Here is a 22,736-nt window from a genome sequence, read left to right as displayed (position 1 = left end):
TAATTAGCATTTATCAAATCCTGTTACATGAAAAAATTATGTCAATCCACATTCCACTGAGAGCTTGTAACAAATCACATTTCACCAAAAAATTGCCAGTTCATACTCTTATCAAAACATTCTACTAAGTTGTAATCTACGAAATCACATTCCACCAAAAAATTCTGCCAAATCACATCCCTTCCAAATAAATGCTGCTAAATTATATTGTAGTAAAAAAATTATATTTGCATTCGCCCTTGGCTTGATGACTGCTGATGTGGATGTGGATGTGCATGAAGTGGTTCCAAGGAGGATTGCCCTCTGTGCCACCCCATGACACTATTCCCATCAATTTTCAGACAACAGCATTGATGCAACAGCTGATCAATACTATCACTGGGTGTGCATGTTAGCAGTAAGTTTTCTAAAAGGACATGGCACAACTCTGCATTTGGTTCTGCTGACCCAGATCCTGTACAAAGGATCCCACAGTCATTGCCAGGTCAATGTAAGAATGCCTGCAAATATGGTTGCTGGCATGTTGGCCAGTATAACCAACCAGTGTTTTCTGGTTGATGATCACACTGCCATTATTTCTTTCATACAATACTATGTAAAGCATGATAAACTGTGATTGGGTGCTTCTGAAGAACCATTTAGCTTAACGGTTGGTCAGGAATTCACATCTATCTGCGCCATTGGCTCAGCTGTCACAGCCTACCTCTGTATGCACTAATCATTTGTCAAAGCAGGTATGTTCATCTCATTCTGTGGATGTAGGTGTACAGATACAGTCAGATGGGCACACAGTACCTCTTGTGCAGCCTAACCTGCCTGACATTGCTTTCTTGGTCCGTCTCTTCTACTTAACATTGGAGATAAGACGATTCCAATTGGGAAACCCATTGGTTCTGGTGGCAAAATAGATAATTGAAACAATTGTCAAAAAGGATCATGAAAACATAAATGCGAGCAGATAAAAAAAGAAGAAAAATGAACACAAAATGACCAGAAATGCTGAATGAATTTTTTTACTGGCCCTTTAAACTTTTTTTCCTGTATGAGTTAGTTGCCTTTTTATCTAATTGAAATGTACTTTTTCCTGTCAAGCACCTTTATCTTTGATTGTTCCCTCTCCTTTTAAATGTTTATATCAAATGTTATCAAATGTTATAATCACAGTTTCCTAGATGTTCCCCTACCCTACATTATCTCCCTCACCACTTCACTTCCTAGAATTAGATCTAGCACTGTCTCCTTCCTTCTTGGACTAAATTCAATCTGATTTAGAAAATAATCCTGGAATAATTGTGGAAACCCCTCCCTTTCTTTGCCACCAGCAATTTTACCCTAGTCTACCTCTGGTTAATTAAAGTGGCACATTATTATGATCCTGATATTTCTGCATATTTCTCTAATTAGTCTACAAATGCCGGAGACGGCACACTTGGGTATTCATGCAGGAGATTGCACATATAGTCTTGAGATCTGTATACTAGAACAGGACTCTGCGCAAACAGTACTGACATCTGGATACTGGAACATGAGACGGATAATAGAATGCTTATACCAGGATACAAGTGTAGAAGACTGTACACAGAATGCCGAGGCCTGTATAATAGAGCAGGAGACTGCACACACCGTGCTGACATCTGGATACTAGAACAGAGAATGAGCATAGAATGTTTATACCTGGATACAGGTGTCGAAGACCTCAGCAGCATCTGGGTGGTGGGCGCAGCTGGAGATCGATCGAGTGCCCTGAGGCAGCTCGCCGGCTCTGGGCCAGCATAATATCAGCCTCACGGCAATAAAATATAGGCCCATGGGGGGCCTGATGTCTGGGGGGTTGGGGGAGGGCGGGGGGAGCCTAAGCAGCAGTGGGCCAGGCTGGTTTTGTGGAGTCTACAGTACAATTCCTGTTCCTCCTGGCCCCACAGAAATAAAGAGAAACTTAACTTTGGGATCCTCTTTAGCCAGGTTACCAGCTGAGGTACAGATCAGCCATGATCTAATTGAATGGCGGAACAGGCTCAAAGGGCTGAATGAGCTACTCCTGTTCCTTTGCTCCTATATTCCTATGATACTGGTGGTCAGAGCATACCACCCAGTTCAGTCCAAAAATAGCAATCAGGGCCCTATGTATGTATTTAAAATGAGACTACTACCTGACTCATGGGGCCGCTCTGGCCGCCCAGCGATAGGCCCAGGGGAACATTGTTGTGACCACAGTGGAATCAGCAATGGGACAGTAGACCATTTCCCATTTCTGCGTTTGCACCTGCTCTTTTTCCACTGGCCAGGAGGCCGGACAATTCACCCCTATAGGTTACTGTAGTGCTAGAGTCCTGGATGAACTCCTGCAGAAAATGTCCTGCAAACACATATCTGAAATTTTATTTCAAAGAAGTGAACATAACAAAGTTTTCTTTTGATAATTAGTACAACAGTATATAGTGCACTCTTGGGGAAACTGTGTACACACTGAAATAAAATGTCAAGAGAAAAAGAATACAGAGAAAATGAATAAGTGCTCTTGTGAGTAAAGAGCAAGGTTCTCCTGTGAATTTCTGAATAAACTGTTAATCTACAATTTAAGTAAAAGTATGACATTGTATCATTGGAAAATAATGGGTTCATCATGTACATTTATATTTGATTACAATAATCTTTCTGAACATTTCCTTCCATAATCAACTACAAGGTTTATTAAGTGTATCAATAACATAGCAAAATGTTAGTAGATGTAATTAAATCAACACTAGAGAGTCATAGAAGTTACAGCACAGAGGAGGCCATTCAGCCCATCATGGTTATGCAGGTTTCAGCTCTTCAACTGGAGCTGCCCACTCGAATCTCTGTTTCCAGCTCTTTCTCCATAGGGTACTATAGTGTCGACCCTAATAGCCACTTGTGGTAAAGCTTTCAATGTCTTAATAACACTCAGTGCGAAAGATGTCTTTGAGTTTCCTCATTATTGTTCTAGTGATAATCCTCAGCCTATATACCTGTGATGATATATTAGCGGGTTCCTCTAATGAGGCCATATGGGTAGAATCCCCATTCATACTTATGGGAGCTGCGTATGTACGGAAACCCCATAAGTATGAACGGAGATCACTTAAAAAATACACGAACACATGAAATACATTTTTTTAATTACATATTTAAAATTAATTAAAATGCCATTTAATTAAATATTTTAAACAAAATTTTAACTTTTTGAAAAAAAAATGTTTTAACAGGGCTAAAAATAAACTTACCTTATTGACAGGTTTTTAATGTCTAAATATGAGTGATAAAATTTTATTTTTCTATTTTTTAAAACGCTTATGCTGGTAAAAGCAGGCCTTATAATGGGCATTCAGCAGATTCTTGACAGATCGCAAGTTCCGGGTTTTAGTGCATGTGCTTCGCATGCCTAAACCCGGAACTTGCGCGGCTTCTATGGGCCCGTACACACCTCGTACGCACCAGTAGGGGTCGCAAAATACGGCCCAACATCTATTGAAAACGCTGTCTCTAAAGTATTGCATTTTATATCAATGACATCTTGGGCAATAGCCAAAGAAACTGATGGGAGGAATAAAAATACTGGAGTCCTTTTAGAGGCATTTGGGGTCATTTTAACCAAACTTGCTGGTTGGGAAACCCACAGGATCGGGTGGAATGCAGGTTTTACACCCCACTCAATATTACTCTCCATTGACTTCAGACCAAGAGTAAAAGTAGCGTGGCACCCGATCTCACCAGTTTCCTGATAGGTGGGTTAGTTAAAATTGCCCCCAATACTAGCAACAAATATATAAGATACCACTGTGCTTCAGGATTTTTGACCATGTTGCTACAGAGGATTTGGATATGATTCATATTAGAATGTTAATTTTAAGTTAGATTAAGCATACAAGAGTTTACAAATCCCTTCTGCAGCTTAAAGCTGACAAGATTTGGGTGAAGCAAGATGTATATTAAATCCAGATGGGCTGGTATGTAGAATATTATTTTTTCACATACCGCTCTAACTTGAAACAGTAAAAGATTGCTGAGTCTTTCTTGTGAAATACCAAGACTCATTGTGTTGTGATAGCGCTATTCATTTTTAAACCAGCAGGAGTTAGTATCTGAGGGATCCTACCCAGAAGGCAATAGTTGGTATAATTACCAGCTCCACTGGCCAACCCCTGGACAGAGAATGGGTCAGAAGTCAAACTGCTAACTCCCTATCCAGCGAAAGAACAAGGGGGACAGGTAAACACTTGTTCTTGATCAATTCAAAAAAAGGCTGCTGAGGGAGACTTGCAAGAGGCAAGCTTTTTTTAAGAAAAAAGCCGACAAGGTCTACGGAGAGCCAGTCAGATTCTGTGATAAAGTTGATCAGGAAATGTTGAGCTAGCTTACTAACAGGAATAGCATGTGTGCTTTGCTGTTTTATATGTTATGGGAAGTGTTATAGAAGGAGTTAAAAATCTGGAATTACAACTCTGTTCAGTCATCTGTAATTTCTAGAGTAAACCAACTTCTTGATTTTTCATTGACCTCATCTCACCAGGGAGTTCATCAGTTCTCGGAAGATTGGAGAAATGCACGTGACCGTTCATGTGAGTTTACATTATCCAGTTTATGTAACATTGGGTTTTTATTGTAACATCTTTATGGTGCATTATTGCAATACTAGATATTGGGTGATAAATGTAAACTCCTGATTACGAGAAACCAGTGATGCTAAACTTGAGAGAATAGCTACAACAGATCCAAAATTTGTAACAGTTGTATAATAATCTTGCATATACGGTTTTGAAAGAATATCTGCATACAGCAGAGATCACAAATTTTGGAGTTGTAAAGAAGTCAGCTTCACTACAGGATTGCGAGTGACCCCACTAAACAGCAAATTCCTCGTGTATATCCTAGGCACCAATTTTTTATTGAACAAGGATGGTAAATTTAAATTTTAGTGAAGATTAAAATTTGCCACTGAAAATTCTAACAATGAGAAGAATAAATTGGCTTTAAAAATCAAGCAGTATAAGACTTTTGTAAGTGATTATCTTATTTATTTGGGGGTTCGCATATTTCTGGTTGAACTATAGTCATAAAGAATACCATACTAATCCAAGTCATGTCTTACCTTATGCCTGGCTGAGTTGATAGCACTTTTGCCTCTGAATCAGAAGGTTGTAGCTTTAAGTCCCACCACTGACAGGTGCCATTAATCTAGGCTGGCACGTCAATGCAATACAATTGTCGGAAGTGCTGACTTTTTGATGAGACATTAAACTGAGGCTCTGTCTGCCAGTTTAAATAGATGTAAAAGATGATACTATTTGAAGAAGAGCTGGGAGTTCTCCCAGCATCCTGGTTAACGTTCCTCTCTCACCAGCACCACCAAATTCATATTATCTGCTCTTTCGTTCATTTGCTGTTTGTGGAATTTTGCTATGCATACATTGGCTGCACTTTAAAATTAATCCATTGGCCTTGGAATATCCTAAGGATGTGAAAGACACTATATAGCTACAAGTTCCTTCTTTCTTCCCATCTCTCTCTTTATATTTATCTCTTTCTTTCATCCGGCTATGTCCTGTCATGTGTTGGGATTAGATATGTAGAAGACATTGGTTGGATGATAGGGTGGAGTAGTGCTGGTATGTTAATGTCCAGTTATTTTTGACACAATCTTCCTCCTTCTGTCATGTTACAGTTCTGTGTGTGATTGGGGAGACTGGGGAGACTGCTGATCCCTCTCATAATTTGGTCCAAAAACCACATTGGTGATTCATGTCTTTGACTGAATAGTTTGGGCTGTTGGGTACTTCAATATTGGATATCTTATCTCTCTGAACAGTTCCTTCCAGTTTGTATCTAATTTCAAAGGATAGAATCCGTCTGAGATTTCAACAACACGTAGTGACTTAGATTTGAAGTTCCAAGGTCAAGCACCACAAATGTAAAAGCCAAAGCTTAATAAGTTATTTTCTTCATAATGTCCATTGTTATTTCTGAATGTTAGACAATATTTTCTCATTTATTTAAACAAAAAAAATCTACCTATATTGGATCTTCAATATGCAAGGACAACAAAGCTGCCCAATCTGATCTGTACAAGGATTTACGACAGAATTCATACCGGTGAAAACCGGATAAGCATATTTCTGCCAATCCCCTAATACGATAATTGTTACGAAGACCCTCATTTTCCCTCTATAAAGTAAACTCTATTGTATATAACTAGTTTGTCCTAATCTATTATATATGAAATGATTTCACTCTATATCCACATCCAATACAGCATAATGGGACATTATATATCGGCACAGTAATCAGGGACATTTATGGAAAAGTAGTCAAATATTCAATTAATGCACCCTGTTTTATTAAATATGCGAGTGTCGGTCAAAGTAGCTTATGAATGTAGATAAGGAAACCAATCAATTTTTAACTAAAATTGACACTTTACTTAAAGAACACTGGCACGTCCATTTAAATTGAAAGTACATTTACAGCCTGTCTTTCAAATGTTTCACATACAGCTGTGCTAACAGTTGGCGGTATGCTGCTCTGTCATTTCTTATCTAGCAGAGTTACGTTAAATGTAATATAGTTTAAGCTTGATCCTGTAGGATGCTGACTACCGAATTTGGATGGTTCAATAATGCTTAGCTTTAGTCATCCAGAAAATGTTGTATTAAGGTTCGTCAAAAGGTCACCTTTCCAAACAAGCTGTTAGTTTCAGTCAGGGCCAATGTCACAGTATTTACTGCAGAACAACTTGAAATATTACAAAGGTACACATTAAATACTCTGGGTAAACAGCAAGACAGTATACTGATACATAAAAGGACAGTACTATCAATGGAATAAAAAAATCCCTTTTCCCTATTAATAATTGAATAAGGTAGTAGATAGTATGCTAAAGGTCAGCTGCAGTGCTATGCTTCCATGTAATGAAAGAATCAACTTTATTTGAAGCTAGAATAGTCTTCTGCGCATTGAAACCATTTCAGGTCTGCTATGTTGGCTGAACAGAAGTAGTCCTCCCATATTCCGCTCCTATGGTACATCAAGAGGTTTAGCTGAACTAGAAATGTATAACATTTTGTACTCCGCTTTGTCAGCACACTTTAATCATTCTGGGAAAATTAACTCGGAGAGTTTATGTGTAGTTTCAATGCAGTAAACTTGTGCCAATGAGTGAAAAATAGATCAACATGCCTTGTGCATTGACTCATAGCAAATAACTTCTTGGAGTGATAGAACAATTTATTTTCTGCCATACATTTTGTACAGAACTAATCGTTAGACAACTGTATTTACACTTGATTATACAGCCTGGAAATTACTGTTGGTCCTATCACTGGATGAATGCTCACGTTCGTATGTCATTCCTCCATCTATTAATTTAACCCAATTCAATAGTAGGCAGAGGAATATTATACAAACATAGAAGATAGGAGCAGGAGTAGGCCATTCGGCCCCTTGAGCCTGCTCCGCCATTCAATGAGATCATGGCTGATCATCCAAACTCAGTACCCTGTCCCTGCCTTCTCCCCATAACCCTTGATCCCTTTAGCAAACATATTAAGTATAATATTGGCAACAGCAATGTTCAGGCCATAGCCATTTTGAAAATATAAATTTAATGCATGATAATTATAGTAATCTGGGATGTTATGATTAAGGTTATCCACCAGGTGGTGCTGTAGCCAATGCTGCTGCTAAGGTCAGGGGTTGCTTCCTGTTAAGGTCAGAGGTTAGCTTCCTGCTAAGGTCAGCAAAGGTGCAATGCCTGGAAGCAGGCCTGCCTGGTTGTCTCACAGTCGTTTAATAAAGTACTCGTCTTAATCCTCATACCTCGCCTCTTCGAGTTCCTTGTCTCACTACATGGATTTATCACATTTGGCGATGAGGTAAAACAGGACCCTGAAAAAGAGAAGTCTGCCAGGATGTTTAAACAACAAAATCACGAGCTGCAGTTAGCTACCAGTTGGAAGAGAGCATGGCTGCCACGGTAGGAACGGTCTCCGCTTTTGATATTCAAGCACAAACTTGGGAGGAATACTGTGAAGTGTTGGGTTATTTTTTCAAAGCAAATGAAATAAATGATGCCGGAAAAATGAAAGCCATTCTGCTTAGTTCAGTGGGAAGCCAAGCCTACAGTTTGATGAAGAACCTGTTCAGTCCTGAAAAGCCTGGAGACAAATCAATTGTTGAATTAGTGGCTGTGCTAAAAGAACATCTCAACCCTAAGCCTAGTGAGATTGTACAGCAGTTCAAGTTTAATTCAAGGAACAGGAAAGAGGAAGAGAGAGTGTAATGGATTATGTAGCAGTGTTGCGTAAATTGGCACAAGATTGCAATTATGGGAACAACCTGAAGGAAATGCTGAGAGATAGGCTAGTTTGCGGAATAATGGACGACCGAATGCAGCGCAGATTATTATCCGAGACTGGGCTTACTTATGAAAAAGCATTGGAACTTGCTCAAGCCATAGAGACAGTGAACCGAGATGTAAAAGAAATACAGGGTTCAGACAGGGCTAATGCTACGCAAGTTGCAGGTCAGGTTGTTGTGCACAAGTTGAACATGTATCAGAAACCACAATGTGAGCATGTGAAGGCATGTTATAGATGCTAGGGCGATCACCTGGTGAGTGAATGCTGGTTTCTGGAGGAAAAGTGCTACAAGTGTGGGAAACAAGGACACATGAAATGAGCTTGCAGGGCAAAATCACCTGTGGAGGAATCCAAACCAAAAGGGGGAGGACAGCAAAACCAAGGGAGAGAAGTGAAAAAACATGGAGCACACCACATCAGCGGGGAAGCTGAGGAAGAAGAGGACATGTTCATAATGTATGGCATGTTAGAGAACATTCCAAAAGTGGCTCCTATCACATTGCAACTGACAGTAAATGACTCTAAGGTAAACTTTGAAGTGGATACAGGGCGTGGCGTGACCATAATGAACAAGGCAGAGTACTCAAAATTGTGGAACCGTGCAAAAGTTCCAGAGTTAAAGCCTTGCTCCCTGCATCTTAAAACATATACAGGTGAACGAGTAGCGACATTAGGCACAGCTAAGGTAACTGTGCAACACAGGGACACAGTGGAACAGCTACCTGTAGTTATAGTATCGGGTACCGGACCAAACCTGTTAGGTCGGGGCTGGATAAAAGAACTTAAATTAGACTGGGGAGCAGTACATCAAATAGATGCGGGCAAAGAGTTGACTTTGCAAGAAGTGTTGAGTGAACATGAGAATGTGTTCAAGGAGGAACTTGGCACATTTAATGGCCCCCCAGCTAAGATTTATGTAGACAAGGAGGCACCGCCAAGGTTTTTTAAACAACGACCTGTGCCTTATGCCATGAAGCCAAAGGTAGAGGCTGAGCTTGACCGTCTATTGAAAGAGAACATACTGGAGCCAGTGAAATGTTCGGAATGGGCAGCTCCCATAGTACCTGTTTTAAAACCGGACAATTCGGTAAGACTCTGTGGAGACTATAAATTGACAGTCAATCGGGTGTCCAAACTAGAGCAGTATCCTATTCCCAAAACAGAGGCTCTCTTTGCAAACATGGCTGGAGGAAAGAAATTCACAAAGTTGGATATGAGTCATGCCTACTTGCAGATTACACTGGATGACGAATCAAAGAAGTATGTCACCATAAATACACACAAGGGCTTGTTTACATATAACCGCTTACCGTTTGGTGTCTCATCTAGTCCAGCTATCTTCCAGAGGACAATCGAAGGTGTACTGCAAGGGATTCCACATGTTTCCATCTATCTGGATGACATTCTGGTGATGGGAAGAACTGACCAGGAGCATCTGAGCACTCTGAGAGAGGTACTACAGAGATTGGAGAGGGCAGGGTTCCGGCTCAAGAGAAGTAAGTGCACTTTCCTGGGGAATGAGGCAGTGTTCCTGGGACACAGAGTGGACGCCACTGGGCTCCATCCACTCAAGGAGAAGGTACAAGCACTGCAGGACGCCCCTGCTCCTACAAATGTGGCTGAGTTAAAAGCTTACCTGGGACTGCTGAACTATTATAACAGGTTTTTACCAAACTTGTCAACTGTGTTAGCACCTCTTCACAAAATACTGCGCAAGGAGACACAGTGGCAGTGGGGAGAGGAGCAGGGGGTTTCATTTGAACAGTCCAAGAAACTGATGCTGTCGTCGGATGTGCTGGTTCACTACAATGCAGAGAAAGACATCATTCTCTCTTGTGACGCTTCACCTTACGGGGTGGGGGCAGTTCTTTCACACTGCATGGAAGATGGAACGGAAAGACCAATAGGGTTTATGTCCCGAACTCTAACACCAGCGGAAAAAAACTATTCCCAGTTAGACAAAGAGGGGTTAGCAGTAATGTTTGGGTTACAGAGGTTCCACAAGTACATATATGGCAGGAAGTTCACCATATGCACCGATCATAAACCTCTTATCTCTCTTTTCAATGAAATGAAAGCAGTTCCACAGATGGTGTCACCCCAGATCCAGAGGTGGGCCGTGACGTTGAGGGCATATGAGTATGTCATCGTCTATAAGGCGGGCAAGTACCATGGGAACGCAGATGCCTTGAGGCGTCTTCCACTGCCAGGCACACCTATCCGTGCAGCTCCAGAGGACAGAGTGTTGATGTTGGAGGACACTGACACAGCACTTGTGACTGCAGAGCAAGTAAGAACATGGACAGGTAAAGATCCAGTACAGTCTAGAGTTTGAGAATATGTGGTGAGGGGATGGCCACAGCATCCGGAAGGGGCTGACTTCACACCCTACAGTGTCAGGAAAACAGAGCTGAGTGTGCAGGATGGTTGCGTGTTGTGGGGAGCACGAGTGATTATTCCACAGCCAGCATGACAGTCTATCCTAGAGCAACTACATCAGTGTCATCCTGGGGTCTCGCGTATGAAAGCCTTGGCTAGGAGTTACTTGTGGTGGCCAAAGCCAGATGAGGAGATAGAAAATCTAGTCAAGACATGCAGCACTTGTCAGGAACACCGGAAAGCACCAGCAGCGGCTCCTCTCCACCCCTGGGAGTGGCCGGATAAACCATGGAGAAGATTGCACTTAGATTATACAGGTCCATTCATGGGGAAGATGTTCACATTCCAAATGGATGGATGTTTATCCTGTAAATTCTGCTTCCGCCACTACTACTATAGACTGCCTGCATCGGAGCTTCAGTAATCAAGGGCTACCGGAGATCGTGGTAAGTGACAATGCCACTTGTTTTGTGAGTACAGAGACAAAAGAGTTCTTGAGAAAAAATGGCATAGTGCAGGTGACCTCGGCCCCATATCATCCGTCCTCAAATGGACTTGCGGAGAGAGCCGTACAAACATTTAAAGAGATGATGAAAAAAAGTGCAGAAGGGAGTTTAGCAGCCAAAGTGGCACGGGTTCTGTTCAGCTACAGAATAACACCTCAATCCACCACAGGACTCTCTCCTGCTGAGATGTTATTAGGTCGTAGACTACACTCCACTCTTGACCTTGTCCACCCAGACCTAAAAAGGAAAATGGAAAACAGACAAAAAGAGAACCATGACAAAAGAACAAAGAGCCGAAGTTTTGGAGAAGGAGATGCGGTCCTTACCAGGAATTTCAGTTATGGACCCAAGTGGATTCCTGGCTTCATAGACTCCATGACCGGTCCTGTATCATACAAGGTCATGTTAGGTGATGGTAGGGTAGTATGCAGACATGTAGATCAGATACTTACCAGACAAGGGGAAATTGAAATGAAGGTTCCAGATGCAATGGCTGAGGACAGGGTTACCCCCAGTTATCCAAGTGCATCTGTGGTGCCACCACCAGGGACAGAGACAATTCCACAGGAACCCATTCATCAAGAGGAAACCATCGTTGCAGAGTCAGATACTCCGAGCACTGCTCAGAAGCAGCTGGTGGCTTCCCCAGAAACAAGCAGGGACTTTACTGTCAGACGTTCACCAAGGACTCGCAAGCCACCAGAGAGATTGATACTGACCTGTTAGATTCGTCAAGTATGGAACATGGTGAATGGAGACTTCTTATGTGACCCTTAGGAATGGTTGTTTGTTAAGAAATTCATACTGAAATCTTAAGGGGAGGAGGGATATAGTAATCTGGGATGTTATGATTAAGGTTATCCACCAGGTGGTGCTGTAGCCAATGCTGCTGCTAAGGTCAGGGGTTGCTTCCTGTTAAGGTCAGGGGTTAGCTTCCTGCTAAGGTCAGCAAAGGTGCAATGCCTGGAAGCAGGCCTGCCTGGTTGTCTCGCAGTCATTCAATAAAGTACTCGTCTTAATCCTCATACCTCGCCTCTTCGAGTTCCTTGTCTCACTATATGGATTTATCACAATAATTATATTGAAAAACTAGAGGATCTCCCATGGCATTGTTCAATGTAAATCAGATGATACCCTATTTTATAAGAAGAGGAGTGGTATACCAGGTAATAATCAATGCATTATATGTTACTAAGGTTGTGGAGTGAGCCTTGGCTCAGTGCTCACATTTGCACCTTTGAGTTAGAAGGTTATAGGCTTGAGCCCCATGGAGGGGGAGGCGATCGTGACTATAGTGGAGTTGGAGGATCAATCTTACTCCAAAGGAAGGGTATTTAAAAAAAACAATGGGCCGGATATTCTGATCCCTACGGGTGTGTACGCGCTGTGTACCCATCCATAGGGACATTGGAAATGTCGGTTTCAGGCATGTACTGTGCATGCGCTGGAAACCGGCATTTCCGATCTGTCAAGAAAGCTCTTGCCAAATCCTTCGGCTGCCTGGGAGAAGGGCCTCTGCGGGCGGATAGTTCTGCTTTTTGGAGACCCTCCGCCCACAGAAAACCCTTACAATTCTTGCGCCTGGTAAAAGCAAGTGTAAGGCCTGCTTTTACCAGGATAAGAGTTGAAAAAAGTTTTTAAAATTTTTTCCCCCCCACTGATTTATCATTTAAAAATACTTTAAAAAAAGGTAAGTTTATTTTAGCCCCATAAAAAACTTTAATTATTTAATTGAAAAATTTTAAATTTCGTTTAAAATAGTTAACTTATTGTACTTTCAAGTCATTTTAAAAATGTGATGTTTTTAAAAAATTTATTTAAAGTTTTACTATGTTTTGGGGGTGATCTCCATTCATATATTTAACAGGTCTTCCTGTCAAATGTATGAAGGGAGATTCCCTTCTTTGATTGGCTCCCCATGGCCCACGTGATCCCAGGGACGCTGCGAACTACCTGCGCCTCTGGGATACGTGGGCCCTGTGCACCGGCAGTTTGGAGAGGCCCAGCATCAGAACTGTGCGCCTCCCGGGAGCCCTCAGGTAAGGGCGCAGATTTTTCCAGATCGCAGGCCTCCGCCCACAGGAGGCCTGTGATCAGAAAATATGGGCCAATGGCTGGAATTTTCTGGGGTCCGTGCGGGTGCGATCAGAGGTGGGTCGGCTGGGAAATTTGAAAAAAGTCAGAGCAGGTCAAACCACCGTCATCCCCCCCACGCGCCTTTCCCTCGGGCGCCTTTGCCGGTGCGGCAGTGACCTGACCGGCAGAGGCAGGCAACCTAATTGGTATCATTATAAGCTTGTTGTCAGACATGTAAGAGCCTTTTCCCCCCTATATTTCAAATTTCCCTGCATGGACACGGGATTCACGCAGCTCGGGAACCACATCTGTCAACCTGAGGTGGGAGTTGAGTGGCCATTGCTCCAGCTGATTACTTGACAGCATCAAATGTACTATAAAAGCTCCAACCTCACAGCTGATCACTTTCCTCAGGCAGAAGCTGTTGTGGACTACATTGCCAGCACAGTTTTAACTTTCTGCAGGCTGCAAGTGTTTCCAGCAAAGTATCCATCCAGTGTCACCTCATTGGAACAACCTCTCTCACCATTGACAGATCGCTTCTGAATCGGACCATGATGAGCTTCAACACCAGCAGCACCAGGCACACCAGCAGCACCAACAACAACACCAACCTTCTCCGCAACCACTTGATGCTGCACAGGACAGAGGGCATTAGCACCCGAGCACATTGCTGCCCGGGAGGCCAGGGATGGCCTCATCATGTCCAGATTTATTTAACTTTATGCTGTACACCTATATGGCTGCCACATGCTGTGCCAGGTTGGCACCATCCCACAGCGACACCATAAAGGATCCCGACAATAACCAAGCCATTCCTTTCACACTGACCACTATTGCTGGAGGTGCCGTTATGTCTCACCAGTCACTGCAACTCACTATGCCACTTCCAAAGGTGCACACAAATGTGTCCAAGATGGGGAAAGTGGTGAAAATAAAGATTTTAATGGTTGTCAATACATTAACGGAATCTTGCCATTAACATTGACTAAAAACACCCAAGTGACTACCCTTGCGAATCTACTTGTGTGTCATCTTTCTCTTCTGCGTGCTTCTACGAGGTGCTACCCCTATGGCTTCAGCAAAGGTAGAGGCAGCCTACTCACTTCCCTGCTGCGACTGCTTAGACACTCTTGGCGGATGTCCTCTGTGTTTTGGAGCCTCTGATGGCCCCGCCAAAGTCTGTTCCTCCTGCAACTGTGCAGGGGCAGACTCGGCCATCGAAATCCGAGGAGCAATCAGGAGGCCCACACTTCCCTTTCCCCTTTCACAGTCATCCCTCTCATGGGCCACCAGCACTTCCCTGCTAGCAAGGAGCTGGAGAACACCTTGCTGCACAACAGTGGGGCCATGAGGACCCATGTCTACGCTGACATCCCTCCTAGAGAGGAGGTCTATGAGCCTCTGCCATCTATGCTCCATAGATAGCCATCTATTCTCCATAGATAGCATGTGCTCCTGTGCATGGCGCATTAGCTGCTCCATGCAGGTGGCCATCCTATCCATGGAAGAGCCTACAGTCACCATCACCTGCGACATGGTGGTGCTCATGTTGGAGATCGACTCTTCCATTCTCTGAACATTTGCAGACATCGTACACACAAAAAAAACCTGTCGAAGCCTCCTGCACTTCTTGCTGCACCTCCAGGATCGTCCTCTTTCTGGATGCAGCTGAGCAGAGCTGGGAGCATCCTGCACCCTCGAATGAGGAGTTTCCACTGCTGTCCCTGTCTCCACCGTCTGCTCTTGCTCACTTGTGATTTGTGACGGACCCGGTGACAACATTACTCTATCTCGCGTTGGATCCACCGAGGTGTGCATCCCTGCACTGGTGCTGGGTGCGCTCATGTCTGGTGACGCTGCACCCTCAGAGGCTAGAAGCTCCTCTGAGGAGTCGTCTTGTTGTTCCTCCTGGACAGTGGGGGGGGGGGGTGCTCTTCATGGATCTGTAAAGAGATGAGTTAGATATGCCATATGAAGAATAGGTGCACATACCATTATGCGCATGATGTTCTTTCAGTGACTGATGACATCAGTCCCCATATGAGTGACTGATGTATGTCATGTAACTGTATGATATGTAATTCTGTCACCAGGTTGCTGAGATGACCCCCTCACTCTGTCTCCCACCTCCAGCTGCTCGGCCACTCCCGAGACTTCCAACGCAGCCTCCTCTGCAGTTGTGAGGGTCGCAAATGATGGAGGCCCACCTCCAGTTCTCTCCCTCTCTTATTGTGGGCTCTCTTCTCCTGCAAGGAGGGAAAGAAGAGAAGGTTGAGTGAGAGTGATGGAATGAGTGTAAGGAATGGATGGATTACACCTTTAGAGGGTGACTATGATGGATTAGGGTGGCAATGCCAAGTGGGCGTGTTGTTAGTTGGTATGATTGCATTAGGATGAGGGGGAGTGTGAGGGGTGGCTAGTAAGATGGGGATGTGATAATGTAGATAGAGAGAGAGAGGGATGGGTGGACATGCAAGGTATGTTGGTGTGAGTAAGGATGTGCAGGAGTAGGATTGGGGAGGCAGAGTGATGGGGATGTGACGAGAGGCACAGCAGGAAGAAGTGGTGTGTGTCTTTGTAGTCACCTTTCCAGATCTAATCAGATAATTGAAAGGTTTGTGGCACTGCACCCAGGTCCTCCTGAACACATCCCTGCTGCTGACCTCCTCTGCAATTTGGAGCCAGGCTCTTTTTGTCTTCTGGGAAGGTCTCTTCTGCCCATTGGAAGGGAAGAGGACCTCCCTGCGTGCTCTGACTACCTCCACAAGGATATGGAGGGAGTCATCGGAGAACCTGGGTGCAGCCCTCTGCCTCTGTACAGCCATCTCTCCAACTATTTAGAGCAATGAAAACCTCCAGTGTGCTGCCTGCACACTCCTAGATGAACCGTCAAACGCAATGTGGTCATGGCTCCTTTAAATATACCGGCTGAAAAATGCGTCATGGATGACATCATCAGACCCACACCATTTAATTGGGCTGGGTGACGCGCAGGGCGGGCTTAATAGGGCCCATTATCGGAAAGTCATTTTCTGCAGCGGGATGGAAGCAGCAACGGGGTCGCGACCCGCCACACCGACCACCCACACCCGACCAGGTACAGAAAATTCCGACCAATGGTTTTACACTTACCTGTCATTGGCAACTGCAGGGGCTGCTGAAGAATCCTGAGCCTGACGCCTGCCCCCTGCCCCGCTCATTGCCGCATGTGATATATGTGGGTAGAACAAATGAAGGACAGAGACAAGATGAGTTGCTAATTCATGTGCTTGCTTTACTAGGCCAGAGCAAACTGAGCATGCTCATACCAAACCATGTGATAATACATTACACTGCTTTCCCCTTAAAAAAAAATGCACATATTCCTCTCTCAAATACAACAAAACTATGGTCCCACCTTTCCCAGCATTACATGTACCAAATAACAAAAACTCCTGGCTTATTTTCTTTTAAATGAACTGCAAATTCAGTTTAATAACAGGCTTGCGGAGCCTTCCTGATCTCCTTAAAGAAGGTTTTGGTATTTGTTAGATCCGTGTATCTTGATGTTGTGTCCTTCAATAATTAGACAAGAGACTGCAGGGAACAATCAGCAGGTGTTTACTGAATGAGGGTTACTCTAGAACTAACTGTACAGATCCCTACTCAGGTTTTATATACAGGTGTGGTCACTGCCGGTACTACAGTATACAGGAGCTGTAAAAAGTAGTTCTCCCCTTAAAGGTACATACATTACAATTCCTCCCCTTTTAGATTAACAGTACCATAACACTCATTTAACAATTAAATATCAAACTAATTACAATTAACACTTTTAACATGCAACATTAACTGAAAATAGTCTATTTATAAATTCAGTCTTTGGGGAGGCTTCCTGATCCTTTCTGGATAGTGCCTTTCCCGAGTGTCTTGCTCTTGGTGTGGAGGCGATTCTGGCCCCCTGTCGTCGGTTGGTTCATCCGCTTCCGATGCTACTGTTTCTGGGGTAGATGCTACCTGTACGTTGGGTTCATCACCAGGTACGTATGGGCGAGACATGGGGTTGACTCATTCCTGTGACTCTAGGGTCTGGTCAACATGGCGTCTCACAATGTTCTCCCCAACATCCACTGTGTACATTAGTGGCCCCTGCCGTGTGCATATCGTTCCTGGTTGCCATTTCTCTGTTCGGTAGTCGCGGGCCAAGACTGGTTGCCCTACATTGAAGCTCCTTGTCGGCTTCTCATTGATGTGCTGGAATTGCTTATTCTCAACATCTCTTCGTACATTTGGTCTGAGCAAATCCAGACGAGATCTCAACCTTCGGTTAAAGAACATCATGGCCAGGGTCTGGTTGGTGACTGCATGTGTCGCATTTCTGTAGGCTAACAAGAAATTGTCCACCTTATGCTGCAGTGGAATGTCGTCATCGCACATGGCCTTTACTGCTATTTAAAGGTTTGTACGAACCTCTCAGCCAATCCATTTGTGGCTGGATGATACGGGGCGGATGTGTAATGCCTTACCCCATTCCTTTTCATAAATCTTCGAAACTTTTCGGACACAAACTGTGGTCCGTTATCAGAGCAAATCTGCCCTGGCAAGCTGTTCCTGGCAAAAATGGTCTGTAGGACTGCAATAGTTTTCTCCGTGGTGGTGGAGGACATTTTGATCACCTCAGGCCATTTCGAGTGCGCATCCATGGCTCTTAAAAACATTGAGTCCATAAATGGACCAGCAAAATCAATATGCACCCGTTGCCATGGAGATGAGGGCCACTCCCATGGGTGTAGAGGGGCATGTGGTGGTGCATTTTGGATCTTCTGGCATCCTGATCAGGTCCTCGATTTGCTGATCGATCCCCGGCCACCACACATAAGCCCTAGCAAGGCTTTTCATTTTCACCCCTCCCAGATGACCTTTGTGAAGCTCATTGAGCACTCTCTCCCTTAACTTGGGTGGAATTACCACTCGGGATCCACACATCAAGGTCCCCTGGCATACTGACAGCTGTTCTCTTCTGGATGAGAATGCTGGCAACAGTGAGTCGCCATGTGCTGGCCATCCCTTCACCGTCAAATCATATACCCGAGACAGTGTCGGGTCATTTCGGGTCTCCTTCTCTATACCAGCGTTAGTTACTAGCAAGCATTCAATTATAGTCGAATGAAATATTTCGACAGGATCCACTGCTGGTGCTTCCTCCGCAGTAGGCAGTGGCAGGCGTGATAGCCCATCAGCGTTTCCATGCTGTTTCGTGCCCTTATACTCGATTTCATATTGGTGCGCCCCTAGAAAAAGGGACCATCTTTGTAGCCGTTGCGCAGTCATCACCGGAATGCCCTTCTTTGGATTAAAGATGGAGACAAGTGGTTCGTAGTCAGTCAGCAAGGTGAACTTCTGCCCGTGCAGATAGTGGTTGAACTTTTTCACTCCCCACACTAGGCTGAGGGCCTCCCTGTCAATCTGGGCGTAGTTACGCTCGGCTGAGGTTAGTGACCGAGATGCAAAGGCTACTGGCCTCTCTGAGCCATCCGGGAATTTGTGCGACAGCACCGCTCCAATGCCATAGGGTGATGCATCACATGCCAAACAAATTGTTAGTGCTGGGTTGAAATGGGCCAACACCTCTTTTGATGTGATCAATTCTTTGCTCTTCTGGAAAGCTCATTTACATTCATCATTCTACTTCCATGGTACCCCCGTTTGCAGTAGGGTGTTCAGTGGGTGTAGTAACGTAGACAAATTCGGCAAGAACTTATGGTAGTAGTTCACCAGCCCGAGGAACGACCTCAGTTGTGACACATTTTCCGGTGCCGGAGCCTTGACTACTGCCTCAATCTTTTCAGGGGACTTATGTAACCCCTCTTTATCAATAACGTGGCCACAATACGAGATCTGCTTCTGGAAAAACTCGCATTTGTGGCGATTAGCTCGGAGCCCATATTCCTTCAATCTAGTGAGCACCTGCTCCAGGTTGGCGAGGTGATCACTGTCATTTTCGCCCGTGACCAGGATGTCGTCCAAATAACACTGGGTCCCTGGAATCCCTTGCAGGACTTGATCCATTGCCCTTTGCCAAATAGCTGGAGCTGATGCTACCCCGAACACCAGCCGTTTGTATTGGTAGAGACCTTTATGAGTGTTGATCGTGAGGTACTGTTTCGAGGCTTCTTCTACCTCCATTTGCAGGTACGCCTGGGCCAGATCAATCTTAGTGAAGCGTTTCCCTCCAGATAGCGAGGCGAAAATATCTTCAATCCGCGGAAGCGGATATTGTACAGTGTGAAGGACTGGGTTCACTGTCACCTTAAAGTCCCCACAGATGCGAACCTTCTTTGGTTCCCCAGGCGTATTACTCAACGACCTCTTCATTACAGGAACGATGGGTGTAGCCCACTCGCTCCAGTCCACTTTGGACAGTACTCCTGAATGTTCCAAACCTTCCAGCTCTGCTTCGACGGCTGGGCGGATCGCATAAGGTACCGGTCTGGCCTTAAAAAACTATGGGCTTGCATTTTCCTCTATTTTGATTGTCGCTGTTATGTCTTTTAGTGTTCCGAGTCCCTGCTGGAACACTTCTTGTGCGTCAGTTAGCATTTTTGACAGTTGTCCAGGTGTGACGTCATCATCCTTTTTGGCATCTACAGTCAGTGCTTGTATGGAATGCCAATCTAGCTGTATCTTCCGGATCCATTCACGTCCTCGTAGTGGTGGTCCTCCATCTGGCAATACATATGGGTCCATTTTTGGTGTTTCCTTGCCGTTATATATAACGTTCACCCTTATTTTTCCTTTGGGGTAGACTTTTTGCCCAGTGTACGTCTTCAAGACAATCTTTGTATCTCTCAAGGGTATATGTGAGAATAGCCGCTTGTAGTCCCTTCGGTTTATGACTGTTAGGGCTGATCCTGTGTCCAATTCCATTTTCACTTGGACTCCTGCTATCTTGAGCGTGACCCAGATAGTTTGGTGATCCTCCGTTTTGATCACATTATGTAATTTCAGACAACCCAGCTCCTTGCTTCCGGAGTCTGTATCACTCTTCTGTTTGTCTGAACTACTCTCCGTCACCTTATGTACCTTCTTGTACTTCTCCTGTGAAGATTTCTTGCTGCTGGTTTTCTTTCCCGACCTGCAGACTCTTGCTATGTGTCCTACTTTTCCACACTGTCTGCACACTTTGTCCTTGAACCAGCAATCCTTATGGTCGTGTGTTCTGCCGCAGCGATAGCACTTCACTGTTCCGTATGACATTTCATTTGTGCCATATTGTTGCGGTCTCCGTTGTATCTCTGCCGCGCCCCGTGCTGCTGCTTCATGTGATACTGCCATGCTGAAAGCCTTGTCCAGCGTAAGATCCTTTTCTGATAGAAGCCGTTTCTGGGTTCCTTCACTTTGAAGCCCACACACAAACTTGTCCCTTAAAGTATCTGCTAGTCCCGTTCCAAAGTGGCAGTGTTTCGATAGCTTGCGCAGTTCCGTTAAATACTCAGCATTACTTTAATCTTTATGCTGGTTCCTTTAGTGAAACTTAAATCTTTCCGCTATCAGCAGCGGTGTGGGGTCTAAGTGGTCCTGTAGGATTGACACTATGTTTTCAAAATCCTTTTCCACTGGCTTCTCTGGTGTTACTAGGTTTTGCAGTAAGCCATACGTTTTTGCACCCATTGAATTCAACAATACCAGCGCTTTCCTGTCATCTGGCACTTCATTCGCCTTGCAGTACACTTCTATGTGTTCGACATATGTCGTCCAATCTTCGACTTCATTGTCGAACGCTGTGACACTGCCACTCTTCGACATCCCTGGGTGTGGTTAGACTGGCTCAAAATGGTGTCTCCCGCGCTCTCCCTTCTTCCCCGCTGCGGCTCAAAATGGCGTCTCCCGCGCTTTCCTTTCTTCCCCGCTGACGCTGCTCGGCCCTTGAACACCGGCTGCGCTCTGCTCTCTCTCGTTGATGCCGCTCGGTCCTGAACACTGGCTGCGCCCTGTGCGCTGTACCCTCTCTCTCTCCCCCGTCGACACTGCTCGGCCTTTTTCTGTGCCATCGGTCGGCTCTAGCCGCCGCTGTCCAGGAAGGGTCTGTGCAGTACCTGTTGCCAGCCCGTTTCACTGGACCACCGTGCTGGAAAGCCAAGCCTGGCTCTCGACAGCCTCCCCTGCGATGCTCAATCTCCGCTGGATGACTGGGGGGTTTCCCGTGGTCGACGCCCGTGCTTCTGGACTCGGCCTTCTTCCACTGTTCTCCAGGAGCGAATCCCTGGGAGGTGATGCAGAGTTGCAGGTAGGTTTGAATCTGCTCGTCGCCAATGTTAGATCCGTGTATCTTGATGTTGTGTCCTTCAATATTTAGGCAAGAGACTGCAGGGAACAATCAACAGGTGTTTACTGAATGAGGGTTACTCTAGAACTAACTGTACAGATCCCTACTCAGGGTTTATATACAGGTGTGGTCACTGCCAGTACTACAGTATACAGGAGCTGTAAAAAGTAGTTCTCCCCTTAAAGGTATATACATTACAGTATTGAACCAGTTTTCGGGCTGTTTTGTTTTGGTTCCCAACTCAAAGATGATCCTGTTTCTATCTGAGATTTATTTGAACCTGGTACTTCAGTTTCTGAAGCCTGAACAGAGTCAAACTCGTGTATGTGTTCAAGGTCACATCTTGGTTCATCTCTAGCAGAGATTATTTTATCTACACTTCGTATGTTGTCACCAATTTCAACCAAATATCTCTTGGTTCCACCAACCACTACTATGGGTCCTAAATCCCACTTGTGTGAACTCGACTCACCAGGGGGACTGAGAACACAAACACACTCGTTTTGTCTGAAACGGCGTTTTTTGATTGTTGTCATAATAACGTTTCTGACTGAACTGTTTCTGTTCAACTTGAGGCCAAATTTGGCTGAACAAGATTCAATCGTGTTCTCAATCTCCTCTTCATCAAGAATTCTGCTGGGGCACATCCAGTTGGAGTATGTGGAGTAGTTCTGTACTTCAGCAAGAAATTTGCCAAATATTGCTTCATGTGGAGTCCTGAACAACCCTGCAACACTTGCTTTTTGAGAGCTTCTTTTACTATTCTGTTGACCTTTCGGCTGCTCCGTTTGAAGCTGGATATGGTGGAACGAGAGTGTGTTTGATACCTTTCCATTTCATGAACTCTTGGAATAGAGCAGAACGGAACTGAGGGCCACCATCAGAAACAAGCTCTTCAGGTAAGCCATGACATGCAAAGATAGACCTCAACTCGTCTATGGTACGTTCAGTTGAAGTATTTGAACCCATGTGTTTCACTTCAATCCACTTGAAGTGACTGTCTACAAGTACCAGAAGTCTACATGTAATCTCTGAAAAAGTCTACTTGGCCATAACTAGGATTGTAGTGAAGTTTTGGGTGGTTTGCTTCTG

General features: G+C 44.5%; 1 long non-coding RNA gene across 1 annotated transcript in view; it reads left to right on the top strand.

The window, feature by feature from the left end:
- Nucleotides 1-4,010: 4,010 nt before the first annotated feature.
- Nucleotides 4,011-22,736, top strand: part of LOC147108708 (uncharacterized) — a 38,058-nt gene continuing 19,332 nt past the window's right edge. Inside the window, exons 1-2 of the long non-coding RNA XR_015080731.1 lie at nucleotides 4,011-4,230; nucleotides 4,532-4,580. This is a non-coding gene — a long non-coding RNA (uncharacterized LOC147108708). The remainder of the gene's footprint in view (nucleotides 4,231-4,531; nucleotides 4,581-22,736) is intronic.

This window comes from Somniosus microcephalus, chromosome 13 (genome assembly GCF_052327205.1).
Source record: "Somniosus microcephalus isolate GS21.2 chromosome 13, FLI_Smic_1.0, whole genome shotgun sequence".
NCBI classification, from domain to species: domain Eukaryota; kingdom Metazoa; phylum Chordata; class Chondrichthyes; order Squaliformes; family Somniosidae; genus Somniosus; species Somniosus microcephalus.
This window is presented reverse-complemented; position numbering and strand designations above follow the sequence as displayed.